The sequence below is a fragment of the Eleutherodactylus coqui genome, chromosome 7, assembly GCF_035609145.1.
Source record: "Eleutherodactylus coqui strain aEleCoq1 chromosome 7, aEleCoq1.hap1, whole genome shotgun sequence".
Classification (NCBI taxonomy): domain Eukaryota; kingdom Metazoa; phylum Chordata; class Amphibia; order Anura; family Eleutherodactylidae; genus Eleutherodactylus; species Eleutherodactylus coqui.
Genome location: NC_089843.1, coordinates 165,014,304 through 165,033,943, shown reverse-complemented (window position 1 = coordinate 165,033,943; position 19,640 = coordinate 165,014,304). Strand labels below are relative to the sequence as shown.

The 19,640-nt window shown below is 47.8% G+C and overlaps 1 pseudogene; it reads right to left on the bottom strand.

Moving 5' to 3' along the window:
* The window catches only part of LOC136572920 (centromere-associated protein E-like), a 47,757-nt pseudogene extending 34,723 nt beyond the window's left edge, over positions 1-13,034 (bottom strand).
* Between the last annotated feature and the right edge of the window lie 6,606 nt (positions 13,035-19,640).

Below are 19,640 nucleotides of genomic sequence, written 5' to 3'. Positions count from 1 at the left end.
ATACTGCTGTCAGTAGGACGAGATTTTGTCTGTTGGCTGTACTCTCGTGCTGTAGCGAGAGTGCATATAATATGTGGCCCTGACAGATCCGTCCGCATGTCATCCTGGATGCGGACACTGTTGTAGGCTGCAATAACCGGGGGGCTAGTAGGCAGCCAATGTTCAACCCAGGCGGGGCAGACAAGAGGAGCCATGAGTCCAGGGACTCCCTGTATGAGCACTCCTTGGGTATGGAAGGTGCTACAGGACTCAACATGCCTGGGAAATGCTGATAATCGGTTTGAACGCTGTTGTCAGTAAGACGAGATTATCCTTTGCTGGAAGTATGTTGTACTGCAGCGAGAGCACACTTGGCAGTGGCTCTGGTCGTCCCCGTGTCATCCTGGGCAGAGACGTTGCGGTCCGCTTGGCTGCAGGGAACTGCAGGAGAGCAATAGGGGAGCTACCAAGCAAGGCTCAAGCCGGTCTGGAGCACAGTATAGCTGAGTACCCGGTGTGATCTGCACGCTGGCCAGCTGCACCACCAGAGACTGTAGCCGCGTAACGATAGAAAACTGCGGGCGCCTTCTAACTGCGACCGCACCCATGACACGTAGCCGTGCACTGGTCAATCAATGGTCGCATGGCAGCAACATTCAGTGCTTGCAGCAAGAGGAACTGCATCTCCCTGCAAACACCCGTGGCCGCAATTTTACATGGCCGGGGCGTCTTCAAGGAAAAGGGAGGGAGTTCGTGAAGCACGTGATCGTGCTGCCCGCGCGGCAGCGAAGCAATAAATCACAGTGCCCGCACGGCGGGAAAATCACAGTGCCCGCACGGCGGGAAAATCACAGTGCCCGCACGGCGGGAAAATCACAGTGCCCGCACGGCGGGAAAATCACAGTGCCCGCACGGCGGGAAAATCACAGTGCCCGCACGGCGGGAAAATCACAGTGCCCGCACGGCGGGAAAATCACAGTGCCCGCACGGCGGGAAAATCACAGTGCCCGCACGGCGGGAAAATCACAGTGCCCGCACGGCGGGAAAATGACAGTGCCCGCACGGCGGGAAAATCACAGTGCCCGCACGGCGGGAAAATCACAGTGCCCGCACGGCGGGAAAATCACAGTGCCCGCACGGCAGCACTTGTTCGCATGCCCTGCCGAGGGCAAGCTGTCTCCAGGTGACCAGCCGAGGCAGCCCCATCGCGGGCCTCAAAACGAGCCACAGGCTTCGGCAGTAGATGCATGGCAGAACTAGGCGCGCACACTGCGGCAACACAAATCAGCCACGGGCGGCATTAACCCGCCCCGGGCAGCAAGTACACAAGCCGCGGCCGGCCTATCAGTTAGAGCCGACCCAGCAGCGCCACGGGGGCAGTAACAAATCGCAGCAGGCGAAGCAGCACTGCAGGCGGCACAACTAGCAGCGGAGGGGTTGGCAAAAACAAGCCTGGCGACAACCATTATGGTCTGCACAGCGGCAGACTAACAAAATAAACTCACATACTTACCTCTTGACCAAGATAGGGTCGCTTCCCGGCTCCAGCAGAGCTTCTCCCCACCATCGCCTGCCTTTGATGGGGCAGGGGATGCCGGACCATTAGAAAGAGTGTGGGGGGGGGGGGGGGGGGGCTCTATGGCTGGCGGGTCACAGTGTGCCTCTTTGTCTTCTCAGGGACCCGGCCGACAACAGAGGGTTGGGTTCACCTCTGTTTGCTGTCCTCGGGGGGTTAACGGGGAGAGTCCTGCCTCTCCGTTATTCCCTGGTATTAGTCTCTGTAGGAGAGACAGTCCTGCCTCCTGGACACTAAGCAAAAAACTGAGCTAGCACGATGCTTGCGGGGGGTGGGGGGGTGGGGGGTTGGGCTAGTGGAAGGAGTTAACACTTTCATGCTTAGTGTCGCCTCCTAGTGGCAGAAGCTATACCCAAGGTCTTTGCTGTGTCCCCCAACGGTAACAGACGAGAAATTTAGTTTTTTTTAAACTTTCTTCCGCTATCTTCTGACAGCCATAACAGGATTTTTAGTGACATCATTGAATGACTGATTGGCTAACGCAGCGCTGGCTTTCATTCAAGCCCCGCATCCCGAAAGCAATGCTGTGGCGGCGCGGAGGAGGGAGCGACAGCCTGCAGCAGCACCGCGGGAGGGGCGTATTTTTTTTTTTTTTTGAACACCGTATTCCCGGCGTATACGTCGACAGTTGGGAGGGGGGGGGGGGGGCATGGCTTGATAGGCAATCTGCCTTTTAGAAGGTCCCCAGTTGCCATGGCAACTGCACAGAAACCTGCGATCTTATTGCAGGGGGCAGTGTGAGAATCCCCCCCCATCCTTCCCCAACGTTGATCATAGCATTTAAATGCCGCTCTCAGAATTGACGGCAGCATTTAGAAGCTTAACAGCTCCGATGAGCAGTGCGGCTTATCGGAGCTGTTGCTGGTGGGTGTCGGCTGTAAGAAACAGCAGGCACACATGTTGTATGGAGCGGGAACAACCCACGATTCCCCTCCATACCGAACCTGCAGGATGCAACTGTACAGCCTGCAGTTTTAAGGGGTTAAAGAACTCAAAATAAACAAAGAAAAAGAAAATATTTTAAGCTAATACACACTTACCCAACTTGGCCATCACTAAGTTTTTTAATAACTTGGCCAAGGACAAACAAACTGCGGTTGATATTACATCCTTCTTTAAGTCTCACACCCTCTGCGGCGGTCTGGCTTGCTCTTTCACTGCCAGCCAAATCAACAAGATTCTGAAGAGGGGAGAGGCAAGAAAAACGAAATAAAACATTTTAAATGTGTCTAAAAACAGATTAGATTTTTAGACTTTCCAGAAACATCCTTATCATATTAGGTTTAAAAATGGGGATATTACTTACCAGATGAGATACCATAACGGCTCCATCACAGTTCTCTGCATTTCCTGATTCAATCCTCTCACGGCTTTCAATAATCTACTCAGACAAATGTTTGTTAAGACACACTAAAAAAAGAACGACCCCGCCCCCACCAAAAAAAAAATAAAAATACAAAATCACTTACCATTCTGAATATAGCATGAGAGCGGTTGCTGCGATCATTCATTTTTGTCTCTCCGTAATGCCGGTTTTCTGCAACATAGAAGGGAACAGTGAATATTTTGAAACCTACCGAACTGCTTGGAAAGTGATGAATATGGTTAACATAGAATATTCTACTACTCTTCATGGTAAATTCAAAGTCTGCAGTGTTCTACTGCCCACAGACAGGACCATGTGATTTGTATCCCCGTGTGTTTATGAGGGTATCACTGGTGTTCCCAGTTCTTAATATGCAATGGTCATTTAAAAAGGGAGTGTTCCCTAGTATTAGCCCTATAAGTTTAGTTTATGGGCCTGAAGTAACTGACCCGTTGAGTCTGGGGATGTAAAGTTTTATCTTCCCCGGTGTGAGCACTGAAAGCCACCGCTGAATGCATTGAGCAGTGCGCTTTAACTTAAAGGGGTTGTCCCGCGCCGAAACGGTTTTTTTTTTTTTTAACCCCCCCCCCCCCCCCCCGTTCGGCGCGAGACAACCCCGATGCAGGGGTTAAAAAAACACACCGGGTAGTACTTACCCGAATCCCGGCGTCTTCATACTCACCTGCTGAAGATGGCTGCCGGGATCCTGTCTCTCTGTGGACCGCAGGGCTTCTGTGCGGTCCATTGCCGATTCCAGCCTCCTGATTGGCTGGAATCGGCACGTGACGGGGCGGAGCTACACGGAGCCGGCATTCTGCACGAGCGGCCCCATTGAAGACAGCAGAAGACCCGGACTGCGCAAGCGCGGCTAATTTGGCCATCGGAGGCCGAAAATTAGTCGGCACCATGGAGACGAGGACGCCAGCAACGGAGCAGGTAAGTATAAAACTTTTGATAACTTCTGTATGGCTCATAATTAATGCACAATGTACATTACAAAGTGCATTATTATGGCCATACAGAAGTGTATAGACCCACTTGCTGCTGCGGGACAACCCCTTTAAAGATGGGCGGACTACTTAGCAATGTAATACATTCAGCACTCACAGCCAGGGAGTAAGGTCTAAAACTTACATCCCCGGACCCCACGGCTGACCAACTTTAAGTCCATAAACTTAGCTTATAGGGCTAAAAGTAGATGACAAACTCCCTTTAAAAGCCCACGTACAACATGACGTTCAGTGTTTGGTTAAGATGCACCAAGTAAGAGATAAAAGCCAACTAGCCTGGTCCTGTAGGGGGGATATAAACCTGCATACAAGGGGCAAACCGCTTCTCTACCCAGTGTCAGCCTCATTGTGGAAGGCTCTATACCCATGGTGCCATGCACCGCAATACTAACAAGCAATGAAAGACTTACTCTCGCCTCTTTTGATCCATTGCATAACATGCTCTGGAGTCATGACGAGTTCGTCAGTCAAGTCGGCGACGTATACATTACGCTGCAAAGAAAACAAAAAAAAAAAGGTTTTAGCAATTTTATGGACACAACACTAAGTAGACTGGTTTTAACCCCTTAACGCAACAGGACGTAAGCCTATAGATGGTGCGGGATCAGGAGTTACAGATAGCTGGCCTCCCGCTACAACAGCAGGGGTACACAAGGACAATGACTATGTAGATCACGGTATGTAAAGGATTCACATAGGGAGGGCACTCCCTCTGTGTTGTCATCGAACCTCTGCGATGTAATCGTGGAACACATATGGGCTGTCATGGTAACAGGGCGTGAGATACTGGCGTCCTGCTTTCCCATTGCCCATGATTGCTATTACAAGCGATAAGGCATTACAGTACAGAAGTCCTGCAATGCCTTACTAGAACGATCATAGTGGTTAAGCATCAATTCCCCTACAGAGACAGAGTGTAAGAAACAAGAAAAAAAAAGTGTAAAAAACACGTTTAGAAAAAAAACTTTTGCTAATTTTCCCATATTTGTATGAATTTTTTTTCCAAATCTAAGAAAATCCTGCACAACAAACTATGCAAAAAAAGGTGAAATTCTTACAGCTCGTGACCCAAAAGAGGAAAAAAAAAAGAAAAAGGCATGCAACTTTGAATGGAACGATGTAATAATAATTATAGTTTCCAAAAAAAAAGTTTTATTGGGCAAAAGTGGAGAAACCTAAAAGAAATTATATTTTTAGTATCGCAATCGTACTGACCCGCAGAAAAAAAAAATGTAGTGTCATTTATGCTGTGCGATTGCGGCTGTAGAGAAAAGTAGAAATAAAAAACATAATGGCATAATTAATGTTTTCTCGCACTTTTTATAATACATTATATGCACCCAAAAATGCTACCAATAAAAACTATAGTTTGCCATGCAAAAAAACAAGCCCTTATATACGGCCATATCGACAGAAAAATAAAAAAATAATGGCTTTTGAAAAGCGGAGATGAAAATCCCCCGCCAAAAAACAGTCAAAATAGGCCATGTCCCTAAGGAGTTAAATACATCCAAAAGTTTAGCTTCTAGAAGGGTAGGCAAAAGATTTTAAGTTTCCACTTACATTAATATCTTCTCTTACGTCCAAAGGTTTCCTTCGTCGGTCATCACACAGAAGATCTGTGACCGTTTCATTGTAAATTTCCATATAAGAGACACGCAACAAGAACTCTCTAGTAGGGTCCTTAAGAAAGTAAAGATTATATAATGTTACATACATAAAGTCATCAATGCGCTACACTCTGCGCTCTCTAAGGCCCTCTGCACACTAGCATATTTGTGCAGGAGACCTTGGAGCCCTCCAATCCAGACAGCACACAACCAATTATATGCCTACCAGGACATACACCTCAACTGGAGGTGGGCACGGCATAGGGCGAGCACAGGAACGAAAAGGAACAGGGAGGTAAGGTGGAGGACCGCAGCGATAAGGTGCTCAAGGCCCTGATTGGAGGGGAGGAAGAGAAGCCCCTCCCCAGTCCTGGGCAGACATGATAGCCTGAGAGGGTGCCTTTATTTATGGCTTGTGATTAAGAACACTTTAGTCGCTTTGAAATGCAATGGCATCTTACTGTGCTGATGGGAACTGTCATACTTTTATAGAATCGTCACAACTCCTCTTTATTGTAACAAGTGTTGGACTTTTTCTGGTTTTGAGAGGGTCTCTTGCCAGACCTGCATTGCCAATCCAGAAAAAAAGCGCCAGTTAAAAACCGACGAAGGAAGAGATCCGCCTCCCACAGACACCAACCTAAAATCAATTAGCTCGGTGTTTGCAGGAGAAGTATAGCTGGTAGGAGGAGCCAACACTTTTGCTTAGTGTCCACCTCTAGTAGCAGTAGCTGTACACATGGTCCTCAGCCATGTCCCCAATGACATAGGTGGATTTTTGTTTTCTTTTAAAAACCCTCATGGCAGGTCCTATTCCTGTCTGTACTATGGACGTGAAATAGGACATGCCAATGTACATCAATGAGTTGCCTCTACGATCATCGAACAGCACGTGGGCTTTTATCCGTGCGGTGTCTAATGAGAGCTGCACCCAAGCCTCTCGGGTACAACTTTAAACACACCACAAAGTGCATGCAGCCTGAGGGTATATTCTCACGGTGAACTCAATAGATTCCAAAACCTTCAAGCAAGCTATTAGTTTGAATCAATATCCAGCATGGGATTTGAAGTCCGTGTGGGAAGAGGGACGTGGGGAATATGGAGGTAATAGATGTGACTGCTCTTTGGATGCCCCTGTATTGGCCAGAGTGTATAACATAGCAGGTACATAAACCTACCTCCTGAATGATTCTGAACACCTCCTGAATTGCTAGAGAAATGATTCCCGGGTTGTCTTTCGTACCCATCATAGTGAAGGTTTTCCCAGATGACGTCTGCCCGTATGCAAAGATTGTGCCTAATGGTGAAAATAAAGCCTCAAACACAAAGTTCCAACATACTGAAAGTTACTGAAAGTTAACTCATTGCTGGCGAATTCCCAAGACCCTCACCGTTGTACCCCTGGAGAACAGAACGAATGATGGGAACGGCTGCATCTCGGTAAACTTCAGCCGTTGTTTCATGCAACGGAAAGACACGATCTATAAAAGACAGGTACAAATAAAAAGGAAGAAACTTTAAAAAGTTAATACAAGTTTTAAACCAGCTGGCCATGTAGAAAAACCGCACAAAACAGCCTGTAACTCACCTACTGCCGATTCCCGCTGCTCCGGCAGCTGTACGTAGGGGCCATTGTGTCATTTTCCTGCCTAGCCAGCGGCAGTACCCCTAAGGCCGCTCTCACAGGCGGTTTCTAGAGCGTTTAGATCGCCAGCTAAAACCGCTGTACTGAGCCTCCATTACAATACATTAAATGCGCCCCAAAATGATGCCATTAAGAGATACAACTCATCCAGGGAAAAACAACAACGAGCCCCCATACGCCATGTCAACAGAAACATGTTTAAAAGTTCTGGCTCCTGGAATGAGACGGTCATTAGGGTATAAAGTGGGCCCGTCCAAAACCAGTCCTTAATCTTATATGGAAAACGTGAAACCTGTGTTGTACACAAATCCTTAGTTCTGGTCCGATTTGAGTAAAATTTTGCATGAGCGTTCTCCAGCACCAGGCAATGAATACTGGCAGAATAAAAAAAAAAAAAAAAAAAAAAAAAAACCCCTCAGACTTTTGGTAATTTTATTACCAATAGCAACCAATCACAGCGCAGCTTTCATTTCTTACACAGCTGAGGTACCATGAAGGCTGTGCTGTGATTGGTTGCTATGGGCAACACAGATTCTCTTTTGGACATCTTTCCTAACAGTGCGGTGCTGGGCTCATTTTTGTAGCCCACTTTGTAGATTCCAGGACTGCTAATCACAAAATTGCACAGATCTAACCCCTGGTATCACCCAACAGCCGTGCCGAGATATACCCCTAGTATCACCCAACAGCCGCGCCGAGATATACCCCCTAGTATCACCCAACAGCCGCGCCGAGATATACCCCCTAGTATCACTCAACAGCCGCGCCGAGATATACCCCCTAGTATCACCCAACAGCCGCGCCGAGATATACCCCCTAGTATCATAAAACAACGCGCCGAGATATACCCCCTAGTATCATAAAACAACGCGCCGAGATATACCCCCTAGTATCATAAAACAACGCGCCGAGATATACCCCCTAGTATCATAAAACAACGCACCGAGATATACCCCCTAGTATCATAAAACAACGCGCCGAGATATACCCCCTAGTATCATAAAACAACGCGCCGAGATATACCCCCTAGTATCATAAAACAACGCGCCGAGATATACCCCCTAGTATCATAAAACAACGCGCCGAGATATACCCCCTAGTATCATAAAACAACGCGCCGAGATATACCCCCTAGTATCATAAAACAACGCGCCGAGATATACCCCCTAGTATCATAAAACAACGCGCCGAGATATACCCCCTAGTATCATAAAACAACGCGCCGAGATATACCCCCTAGTATCATAAAACAACGCGCCGAGATATACCCCCTAGTATCATAAAACAACGCGCCGAGATATACCCCCTAGTATCATAAAACAACGTGCCGAGATATACCCCCTAGTATCATAAAACAACGCGCCGAGATATACCCCCTAGTATCATAAAACAACGCGCCGAGATATACCCCCTAGTATCATAAAACAACGTGCCGAGATATACCCCCTAGTATCATAAAACAACGCGCCGAGATATACCCCCTAGTATCATAAAACAACGCGCCGAGATATACCCCCTAGTATCATAAAACAACGCGCCGAGATATACCCCCTAGTATCATAAAACAACGCGCCGAGATATACCCCCTAGTATCATAAAACAACGCGCCGAGATATACCCCCTAGTATCATAAAACAACGCGCCGAGATATATCCCCTAGTATCATAAAACAACGCACCGAGATATACCCCCTAGTATCATAAAACAACGCACTGATATACCCCCTAGTATCATAAAACAACGCGCCGAGATATACCCCCTAGTATCATAAAACAACGTGCCGAGATATACCCCCTAGTATCATAAAACAACGCGCCGAGATATACCCCCTAGTATCATAAAACAACGCGCCGAGATATACCCCCTAGTATCATAAAACAACGCGCCGAGATATACCCCCTAGTATCATAAAACAACGCACCGAGATATACCCCCTAGTATCATAAAACAACGCACTGATATACCCCCTAGTATCATAAAACAACGCACTGATATACCCCCTAGTATCATAAAACAACGCACTGATATACCCCCTAGTATCATAAAACAACGCACTGATATACCCCCTAGTATCATAAAGCACAGATTTATCCCCTAGTATCATATAACACAGATATATCCCTTAATAACATATTACACACAGTTATATCCCCTAGTATCGTATAACAGCTGCACGGATACATGACCTAGTGTGTTATAAACATATTATAGAGCTTCGCTTCTCATCTGACAGCATCACTTATGTGGGTCGTACACAGTGATTATTAACCCATAACACCATCGGACCCCCAGTTACATCCTGGTTGTGTGGGGTTTATGTGGCGTGGGATCATAAGCCAAATCAGACTCCACAGAAGGCAGGTGCTGGCTGATAGCAATGGACACCGTCCACAACACCTGCGATCAGCGCTGATGTCGCCACGGCTGTTAAAGCTCTAAATACAACCGTCAATTCTGATGGCAGCATCTAAATGCACACATTGTTGTTCGGGGGTCCTGAACCCCCAGCGATGAGATTACAAGGTGCCATCCGGTTACCAAGACTATGGTAGAACACGGCCCATCCATGCCTTATACGGTCAGCTCAAGAAGAATAAAGAGTCCCCAATACATAACCATGTAGCTGACATCTTGTTGCAGCGACTCAATATTAAAGATTTGACCCGCTTTGCTCCAACAGTGGCACAAACTGAGTCGGAGGGCCGACCGCGTTCACCCGCTGCGATCTATCTGCACGCGTACAGCCGCCTCGGAAGCACCAAGTAACCAGATGTAAGGAGTTATGAATGCTTACCGAAAGTGAAAGATCTTGAGCCGTCAACTTGAGATATAACGTTATTGTTGGCCTGCCACAAGACATTTACTTGTTCTCCTTGTTCCCTGCAGGTTAGAGGAGTCGGCATTAGTGAAGACAGATTTTACTTCTTAAATACTATTTTTCAAGTCTATGAGAGCGCTTGTGGACAGCAGAAAAAAAAAAGTCAGCTTTCCGGCTGCCGTGCAATCTTCAGCAGGTGACCGCGCAGGAGTCAGGGGGTTAAAGGGGTTGTCCCGCGAAAGCAAGTGGGGTTCAGCACTTCTGTATGGCCATATTAATGCACTTTGTAATGTACATCGTGCATTAAATATGTGCCATACAGAAGTTATTCACTCACCTTCCCTGCGCTGGCGTCCCCGTCTCCATGGTGCCGGCTAATTTCAGCGTCTAATCGCCCGATTGGACACGCTTGCGCAGAAGGGTCTTCTCCCTTCTGGTCGGTACGGGCACGAGCGGTGTTCTGGCTCCGCCCCCTTCTACGCGTCATCGCGTAGCTCCACCCCATCACGTGTGCCGATTCCAGCCAATCAGGAGGCTGGAATCGGCAATGGACCGCACAGAGCCCACGATGCACCATGGAAGAAGACCCACGGTGCATCGTGGGTGAAGATCCCGGTGGCCATCTTGGAGGAAAAGAAGGAAGAAGTTGCAGAGAGGGGATTCGGGTAAGTAAAAAAATTTTTTTTTTTTATTTCAACACATCCCTTGGGTTTGTCCTGCGCTGAACGGGGGGCCTATGCAAAAAAAAAAAACCGTTTAGGCGCGGGACAACCCCTTTAAGATTAAACAGTCCATCACCGGACTCAGTCAGCTCCCCCAACGGCAGCATAGCTTAGTTTATGGTGCCCTTGGGAGGTACAGGTTCCTTTGAAAGCCACGACAAAGCTGGTTCCTATTAAAGTGAATTATGGAAGTTTTCTTCAAGATTTGTAGAACTGCTGCTCAACTTATTAGTTTTCAAACGTCTTTAAAGGAAACAAACAAAAAAACAACAACAAGAACTACTAACAAAGTACACACAGGGTAAAATGTTACTTATTGACTTTTTGTGATACAACTGTCTTAAAAACAGAAAATGTAGTTTAAAATGTTAACCCTTTACAATCCAATTTTGGATTCAGAGTTTCCTAGAAGGCTTTCTCTTTTTGCCATTACAGAATGACGCCATCTGCTGGATAGAGCCAGTACTGCGGTATTGGACATGCTGGAGAGACAGCTGACAACAGAGGGGCCAGTAATCTACAGTAAGAATACCCTGCCGGACGTCTTTCGACATCGGAGCTGTACAGCCTTCAATCAGAATGTCTTCAGACGTCAGACAGTGGATTGGAAAGGGTTAATTATTCAAAATTCTCTCTAGATTTTTTTCTATTAAACATAAAAGACGCAGCGACAAATATTCACCAGCAGCCAAATAAGCCTCAATCAGTGGGTGAAGTAAAAGCATTCAGAAGTCCCTGCCACATCCAGCCACCCCATCCCTGAGGTGGAGGAGATCTCCCACACCAGTCACCCAAGTCCCATGCATACGCCGTGACCACCTAGATTATAACCTGTCTGTGCTGAAGACCACTGACTGACAGGCATGTCGGCCAGCACTGGCACTGATCGGAGGACCACCCACTATTAGACCCCATCCAGCTGTCATCATCCCGTTCATTTACATAGGGGGATACACAGCCGAGCAGCCAGAATCTTCATACTCACCCAAATGACAAAATCAGCCAACGAATGAGCGTTGGTTAGTCGGCTGACCAGTCCTCCTATTCCACAGCCCGGTGTTCAGGTGAACGGGCATTCGTAGGGACACTTGTGCCTGGTGACCCGCCAGAGTAAGAGGACTTCACTTCCCTCGCACCCCATAATGTAAGCTTACGTCCCAGCAAACCCTGTTGGGCTGCCTTTATCCTGGATACAAGATGTGATACAGGCTGGCATGGAGGCTCTAGTACCCTGTTGTACCACCTCTAGCTTGGGATACAAGATGTGATACGGGCGGGCATGGATGCTCTAGTACCCTGTTGTACCACCTCTAGCTTGGATACAAGATGTGATACGGGCGGGCATGGAGGCTCCAGTACCCTGTTGTACCACCTCTAGCTTGGGATACAAGATGTGATACGGGCGGGCATGGATGCTCTAGTACCCTGTTGTACCACCTCTAGCTTGGATACAAGATGTGATACGGGCGGGCATGGAGGCTCTAGTACCCTGTTGTACCACCTCTAGCTTGTATACAAGATGTGATACAGGTGGGCATGGATGCTCTAGTACCCTGTTGTACCACCTCTAGCTTGGATACAAGATGTGATACGGGCGGGCATGGAGGCTCTAGTACCCTGTTGTACCACCTCTAGCTTGGATACAAGATGTGATACGGGTGGGCATGGAGGCTCCAGTACCCTGTTGTACCACCTCTAGCTTGGATACAAGATGTGATACAGGTGGGCATGGAGGCTCCAGTACCCTGTTGTACCACCTCTAGCTTGGATACAAGATGTGATACAGGTGGGCATGGAGGCTCCAGTACCTTGTTGTACCGCCTCTAGCTTGGATACAAGATGTGATACAGGCAGGTATGGAGGCTCTAGTACCCTGTTGTACCACCTCTAGCTTGGATACAAGATGTGATACGGGCGGGCATAGAGGCTCTAGTGCCCTGCTGTACCACCTCTAGCTTGGATACAAGATGTGATACGGGCGGGCATAGAGGCTCTAGTGCCCTGCTGTACCATTACTACTGGGGGCCCTGTAGTGGGAGCCGCAATCACCGTTGGAGCCTCGCAGTATATTACACACGTCTCTGTGCCGGAGACATTACCTGTGGATGAGCGGGCGGACCCGCACACACACTTTGACGGCGTCTCCCTCCGCCATGTCCCTGCCGATTCTCCTCCGCCTGCTTCTCTGTCCACCGGCTTCAGCTACAAATTTGACTTTCCCTCGTCCAACACGCAGATTGGTCAACCTCCTAGTGACGTCACGTAGAGGCGAGGATGGATTGGCTCCTGATTTTTGAAGAAAGATCTGACGACGTAACCGTCACGTGGTCTTGAGGTCACATGGCCGGACTAGAGGGGAGGAGCTTAATACGAATTCCGTTCTATGGAAGGGAAAGAAGAGAAAGATCCTATTATAAGCTGCTGTTGCAGAGGGATCAAGAGGGGAAGGAGGGCAACGGAAGTAGTGTGTGAGGAGGACGAAGCGGTCAACGTTACGACCATATTGAAAAGCAGTAACGGCTCCATCATATATTCCGTAAGGACCTGCTGACGTCAGAAGGTCAGGTGACTTTTCTGCAGTCACATGACTAGCAGCGCTGGGCTTTCCAGCAGATGCATATCGTAGGGGTTATGGGGCATATGATGAGTATCTGGAGGTGAAGGGGGAGCTGTGTGATACTACAGGGGGGATTCCAGGCATGTACAGCCGATGACCTATCCTTTGGTAGATTGTCAGGGGTCTGCCACTCAGGATACCCATTGATCAGCTGATCATCCCCCTATCAGTGCAGCGGGGCCGGACGTCTAGGGGTCAGGGGGGTAAGTGTACTAGCCAGCATCACTCTCATCGCACTGCACCCCTATTGGGCCACTCTCACACTGCGTTGCCAAAACACCGCATTCGGAATCGCAGCGGTTTACAGTGCTTTTTGCACATAGTTTTGAACGCATTCTACTGTGTCTGACAGCGTTTTGTAACGCACCCATGCATTGTGCTGAGGTGCGTTAAAAAGCGCTAAAACGCCTGAAAATAAGCAGCGCTCAAAAATCGTGTCGTTAGAAAGGTGTTGCACTGTGTCCAGCACGGCGCCTGAAACACGCACTAATCACGGTAAGAAGCAGGCTGTGTGAGAGTGGCCTTACACTTCCTGCTTGTCAGGACTAGCCCTCTGGTGCTCGCGCTTATTGTAATGGGCTTGTACACATACCCCCTTAACCCCTGATACCCACATCCGGCTCCGCTGCACAGGCCGGATGATCGCAGGGGATCCCAAGCATTGGATCTCCACCAATCAACTACTGATGAACTACCGAGAGAATAGGTCATTGGTTGTAAAAGCCCAGAATCCCCCTTTAAATACACGTAGGGCTGTGTGATGCTCGTGGGGGCCACAGGAGGCAAATAGTGACGTGTGAATTAAATGTACGTGGGTGAATGAGATGCTTATGGGGGGGCAGCACATAGTGATCGTGTCAACACTTATGAGCACCATAAGTTAAGTTATGGTGCTTGTAGGGCAGGTTTCGAGGAGTCCAGAGATGTCATTTTTATTGCCCCTCATTCCTTGGAAGTCGCAGGGACAACGCAGCACCCATCTCGGCAGGTTGTGCTCTCGCACACAGTGGAGTGTGCACACAGGCTGCAGAGATGAGTCCAACTGCACCGACCTCCACAGGTGCCGGAATGGGGAGCCGGTAAGTCTAAAAAGTACATCTCGGACGTCTCGGGACCCGTCGCAGGAGCGCCATAACTGCAAATGGAGGCTGTGGGATGCCTATGGAGTCCACAGGGGGCGTACGGTGTGTTGGTGCAGCTATTAAGATGTTATGTGGAGGTGCACTGAATGGTGAAATGCTTGTTAGCACTGTGTGGCGGCGCGTGTCTAGGGTGGGGAGCAGGAGACAAATGGGGAGCTGGGGGAGAGGGATTCGAGAGGCACATTGGATATTGTAGAAGTGTAATGGAGTTAATGGTAGAATGCTAGTTAACCATGTGGGGGTGCATGGGAGCACGTGCGGGGGCTTGTGTTCTCCCAACAGTCTACAGAAAAAGAAGTGATGATTCTCACAATATGACAACAAAAACAAAAGCTATAGTAAAACTTTGGTATTGTAATTAAGGGCAAAACTAAAAGTTTAGGAGCCCAGGTGCAAAAGTTCAGCTCAGGACCCCCCCCCCCCCCTCTTCCCCTTTCAACCTTTTGCGTAAAAATTTGTTTGTAGCCCCTTAAGACGGGCTAACATGAGCGTATGGTTACTGTAGTGGCCCGAAGTCTATATTTCTGGCCCCTCCATAATTGTCATACATGTCATGTCTTTTGTGTTGATGCACTGTGCAAACTGTCTAGTCTCTTGTTATGTGTATTGCACAGCTGCAGCAAGTGAGAGGTTAATGTCTGAAAGTGGCATGGACATGTTTGGAAAAGTATCAATTTATGTCCTGTCATGTGGTATGTTAGACCCTAAGGCCGCCCTGCACATGGGTGGAAATCCCACGGCGGGATTTCCCGCGGGATTTCCGCCGCTCAAAGCCTGCATAGGAGTGCATTACAATACGCACTCTTATGCAGACGGCCGCGGTTTGGCCGCGCGAAATCTCGCGCGGCAAACAAACCGCGGCATGTCCTATTTTTGTGTGGGGCTCGCAGAGCCTCGCATAGAAACGTCACTCACGCAGCCGCCGGCTCCGGTCTGCGCATGCGCCGGCTGCCCAGCAGCCGGCACATGAAAGAGCCGGGGGCCGCCGGGCGCGGGTGAGTACGCGCTCGTCTCTGCAGGCGCTCGGGTCGGGTCCCGCGGCGAGAATTCTCGCCGCCGGATCCGACCCGCTCGTCTGCAGGCGGCCTAAATGTGAGTGTCTGAGAGCGGGAAAGGGTCTTTGATCATCTTCTACGGTTGATTGTGGAGTAGAGTACCGGCCTGCCACATGGGGGTACCTTCAACCCTCATGTGGTGAAGCGATGGAGGAAGAGGAGAGGTATCCTGAGGCCTTCCATGCCAGGAACCACCTCCTGAGGAGCGACTGAAGTGAGGAGTCCGCTGTGCAGTGCTGCTTGCAAATACTAAGTGAGTGACTGTGGAGTGTTCCTACCCCCTTCCAGGAGCGGTACCATACAGATAACATGGACTGTAGGTCCGGTTTCATCCTGTCTCCTCCCTGACCTTACATTCTCTGTCTTTCCTGCACTGGCATGTGTAATGTTGTACTCTGACAAGCTTCCAGTAAAGTTCATTGGTCATTGCCCGTTCCCAGTGACTCAATTATCAAGTTTCAACTGTCTGTGTGGACTCTCTTCATTTAACCGCCGGGTACAAGCTACAGTGAGAAGGAGCGGTGGCGTCACGTGTGACAAATCTACAGTCCACCACACGTATACAGGTAATCGCTGTCTCAGCGTTGCTGGAAGAGGCCCAGCGGTGTCTTGGCCGAGGTTGCGTGCAGCCCTCTGAGGAGGAGTCTGGTAGAGCAACCTTGACAAGTGCCAACTTTACCCCGTGAGCTCCTCAGTGTGGGCCTTGTGTCTAGGTGGCCTCTGGGATGCGGCAGTTACCACGTATTACATATGTGCTATACGTGCGTGTGATATGTGGTAAAATCATAGAAATGTAGAGTTGTAGGGGACCTCCAGGGTCATCTGGTCCAACCCCCTGCTTAATGCAGGATTTACTAAATCATTCCACACAGATACCTGTCCAGACTTTGTTTGAACACTTCCATTGAAGGAGAACTCGCCACCTCCTGTGGTAACCTGTACCACTCATTGATCACCCTCACTGTCAGAAAGTGTTTTCTAATATCTAATCTGTGTCTCCTCCCTTTCAGTTTCATCCCATTGTTTCTAGTCTTTCCTTGTGCAAATGAGAATAGGGCTGATCCCTCTGCAGTGTGACAGCCCTTCAGATATTTGTAAGCTAAACATTCCCAGATCCTTTAGCTGTTCTTCATAGGACATGATTTGCAGACCTCTCACCATCTTGGTAACTCTTCTCTAAACTTGCTCCAGTTTGTCTATGTCTTTTTTAAAGTGGGGTGCCCAGAACTGGACACAGTATTCCAGATGAGGTCTGACTAAGGAAGAGTAGAGGGGGATAATTACCTCACATGATTTAGACTATATGCTTCTCTTAAAGGGGTTGTCCCGTGAAACAAAGTGGGGGTAAGCACTTCTGTATGGCCATATTAATGCACTTTGTAATATACATTGTGCATTAATTATGAGCCATACAGAAGTTATTCACTTACCTGTTCCGTTGCTAGCGTCCTCGTCTCCATGGTGCCGTCTAATCTTCAGCGTCTAATCGCCCAATTAGACGCGCTTGCGCAGTCCGGTCTTCTCCTTTGTTGAATGGGGCCGCTCGTGCCGGAGAGCGGCTCCTCGTAGCTCCGCCCCGTCACGTGTGCCGATTCCAGCCAATCAGGAGGCTGGAATCGGCAATGGACCGCACAGAAGCCCTGCGGTCCACCGAGGGTGAAGATCCCGGCAGCCATCTTCACAAGGTAAGTATGAAGACGCCGGACCGCGGGGATTCGGGTAAGTACTATCTGTTTTTTTTTTTAAATCCCTGCATCGGGTTTGTCTCGCGCCGAACGGGGGGGCCATTGAAAAAAAAAAAAACGTTTCGGCGCGGGACAACCCCTTTAATATGTCCCAGAATTCTGTTTGCCTTTTTGGCTGCTGCATCACATTGTTGACTCATGTTCAGTCTATGATCTATTAGTAATTTACAGGCAATCATATACATTGCCATACGCAGTCCCACTCACATTTGCAAGTAAGAATTGTGTAATGCGCGAGAACAAGAAAATAACGCAGCGTGTCCTGCTTGGCAGCATGTTACGCGTGAGAGAGCCCATTGTTCTCTATGGGTATGTAATCAACGCCGCCCCTATCCAATTACATTGCATATGTGAGGCGTATATATGCGCCATTGCGAAGCGATGGTGCAGGAAATATCACACACCCCCACCCCCAAAAAAACAAAACAGGTGAAGCGTATGTGCAATACGCTGTCATGTGCAGTACAATTTTGCTCTCATACACTGCGATAGGCCGGGTCACCAGCAGCTCCACAGTTGTAAAACGCTACATGACTAATACAGCATTTTACGCTTACAGCCATGTGAATCCGGCATTGGGCTGTGGTCATGTTTTTTGTTGCATATTTATGAAATTGCATACACTATTAAAAACCGCGTGTAGATTTAAACAATACATACATGTTTTTTGTTTTGTTTTTTTTAACCGCATGCAGGGTTTTGATGCAATTTTTAATTTTGTGGAAAGTGTGCAATCATATACAGGAGATACATGGTCCATATCACTATATACAGGAGATGTATAAATTATACCAACTGTACATATATCATTATATACAGGAGATACCCAAGTTATACCAGTATATTCCATATCACTATATACAGGAGATGTATAACTTACACCATCTGTACATATATCATTATATCCAGGAGATACCCATGTTATACCAGTATGGTCCATATAATTATATACAGGGAGATGCATATAAATCTTCTGTATGCAGTGATATTGACAATGCTGGTGTAAGTTTGGAGGGTCCATTACAGATGTGGCTAAAAATACTGGAAGAAAAAGTATTGAATGCAGCGCCTTTTTTTCCTCCAAAATATGGATGGAAAGCCGACGGACCCCATTATAGTCCATGGGGTCTGTTCGGTTTTGTCCAGAGACTGAGCCGCAGGGATTCCTAACCTGGGTATCTCCTGAATATAATATATGTACAGCTGGTATAACCTATGCATCCTGTGTATAGTGATATACCAGTTCACACCAGCATGGTCCATATTACTACATACAGGATGTATAGCTTAATGCAGCTATACATATATAATTATAAACAGAAGATACCCAGGTTATACCAGCATGCTCCATGTCACTTGTGAGTGAAAACACTTTTATGATCTGCCTCAGGTAACCAAATTGTTTTAACCCCTTAACGCCACAGGACGTAAATGTACTTGCTGCGGTGTACTTAACGCAACAGGATATACACTTATACCCTGGGGATAGTGCGAGATCAGAAGACATCCTGTGCTATCTGGCAGCGGGAGCCGGCTGTCACCGATAGATAGCCTCCTGCTGCAACAGCAGGGGTGCATCGGGACAGCGACCCCCTCTGTTAACCCCTTACACGCTGCGATCCATGTAGATTGCGGCATGTAAAGTGTTCACAGAGGAAGCGCACTCCCTCTGTGATGTCATTGGGCTCTCACGATGAAATCGCGGAGGGCCGATGGGTTGCCATGGCAATAGGACGCCAGCTACAGGCATCCTGCTTTGCCATTGCCTGTGATCGCTAATACAAGCAATAAGGCATTGCAGGACAGAAGTCTTGCAATGCTTTATCATAGCGATCAAAGCAGCTATGGTATAAATCCCCAACAGGGATATGAAAAGCGTAAAAATAGCGTAGAAAAAAATGTTTAAAACCCCTTTTTTGTGCTTTTCCCCTTAATAGTTTTAAAAAAAATCACACATATTTGGTATCGTCGTATCCGTAACGACTCCTACAACAAATTGAACACACTTTTTATCCTGCATGGCAAAAAGTATTTAAAAAAACTAAGGCAAAATGCTTATTTTTTTCATTTTGCCTCCCAAAAAACACAATAAAAGTGAACATAAAAGCCATATGTATCCCAAAATGGTACCCATAAAAACTACAGCTCGTCACGCAAAAAACAAGCCCTAACAGAACTCCGTCCATGGAAAATTAATTGTCATTTATGCTGCATGATTGATATTGTAAAAAAAAAAAAGCAATGCAGAATTGATGTGCTTTTTCTCCCTGCTATCATTAAAAAAATGAACATTTTACAATATAGTTTATGTATTCAAAAACGTCACCTATAAAGACTACAGTTTGCCACGCCCTC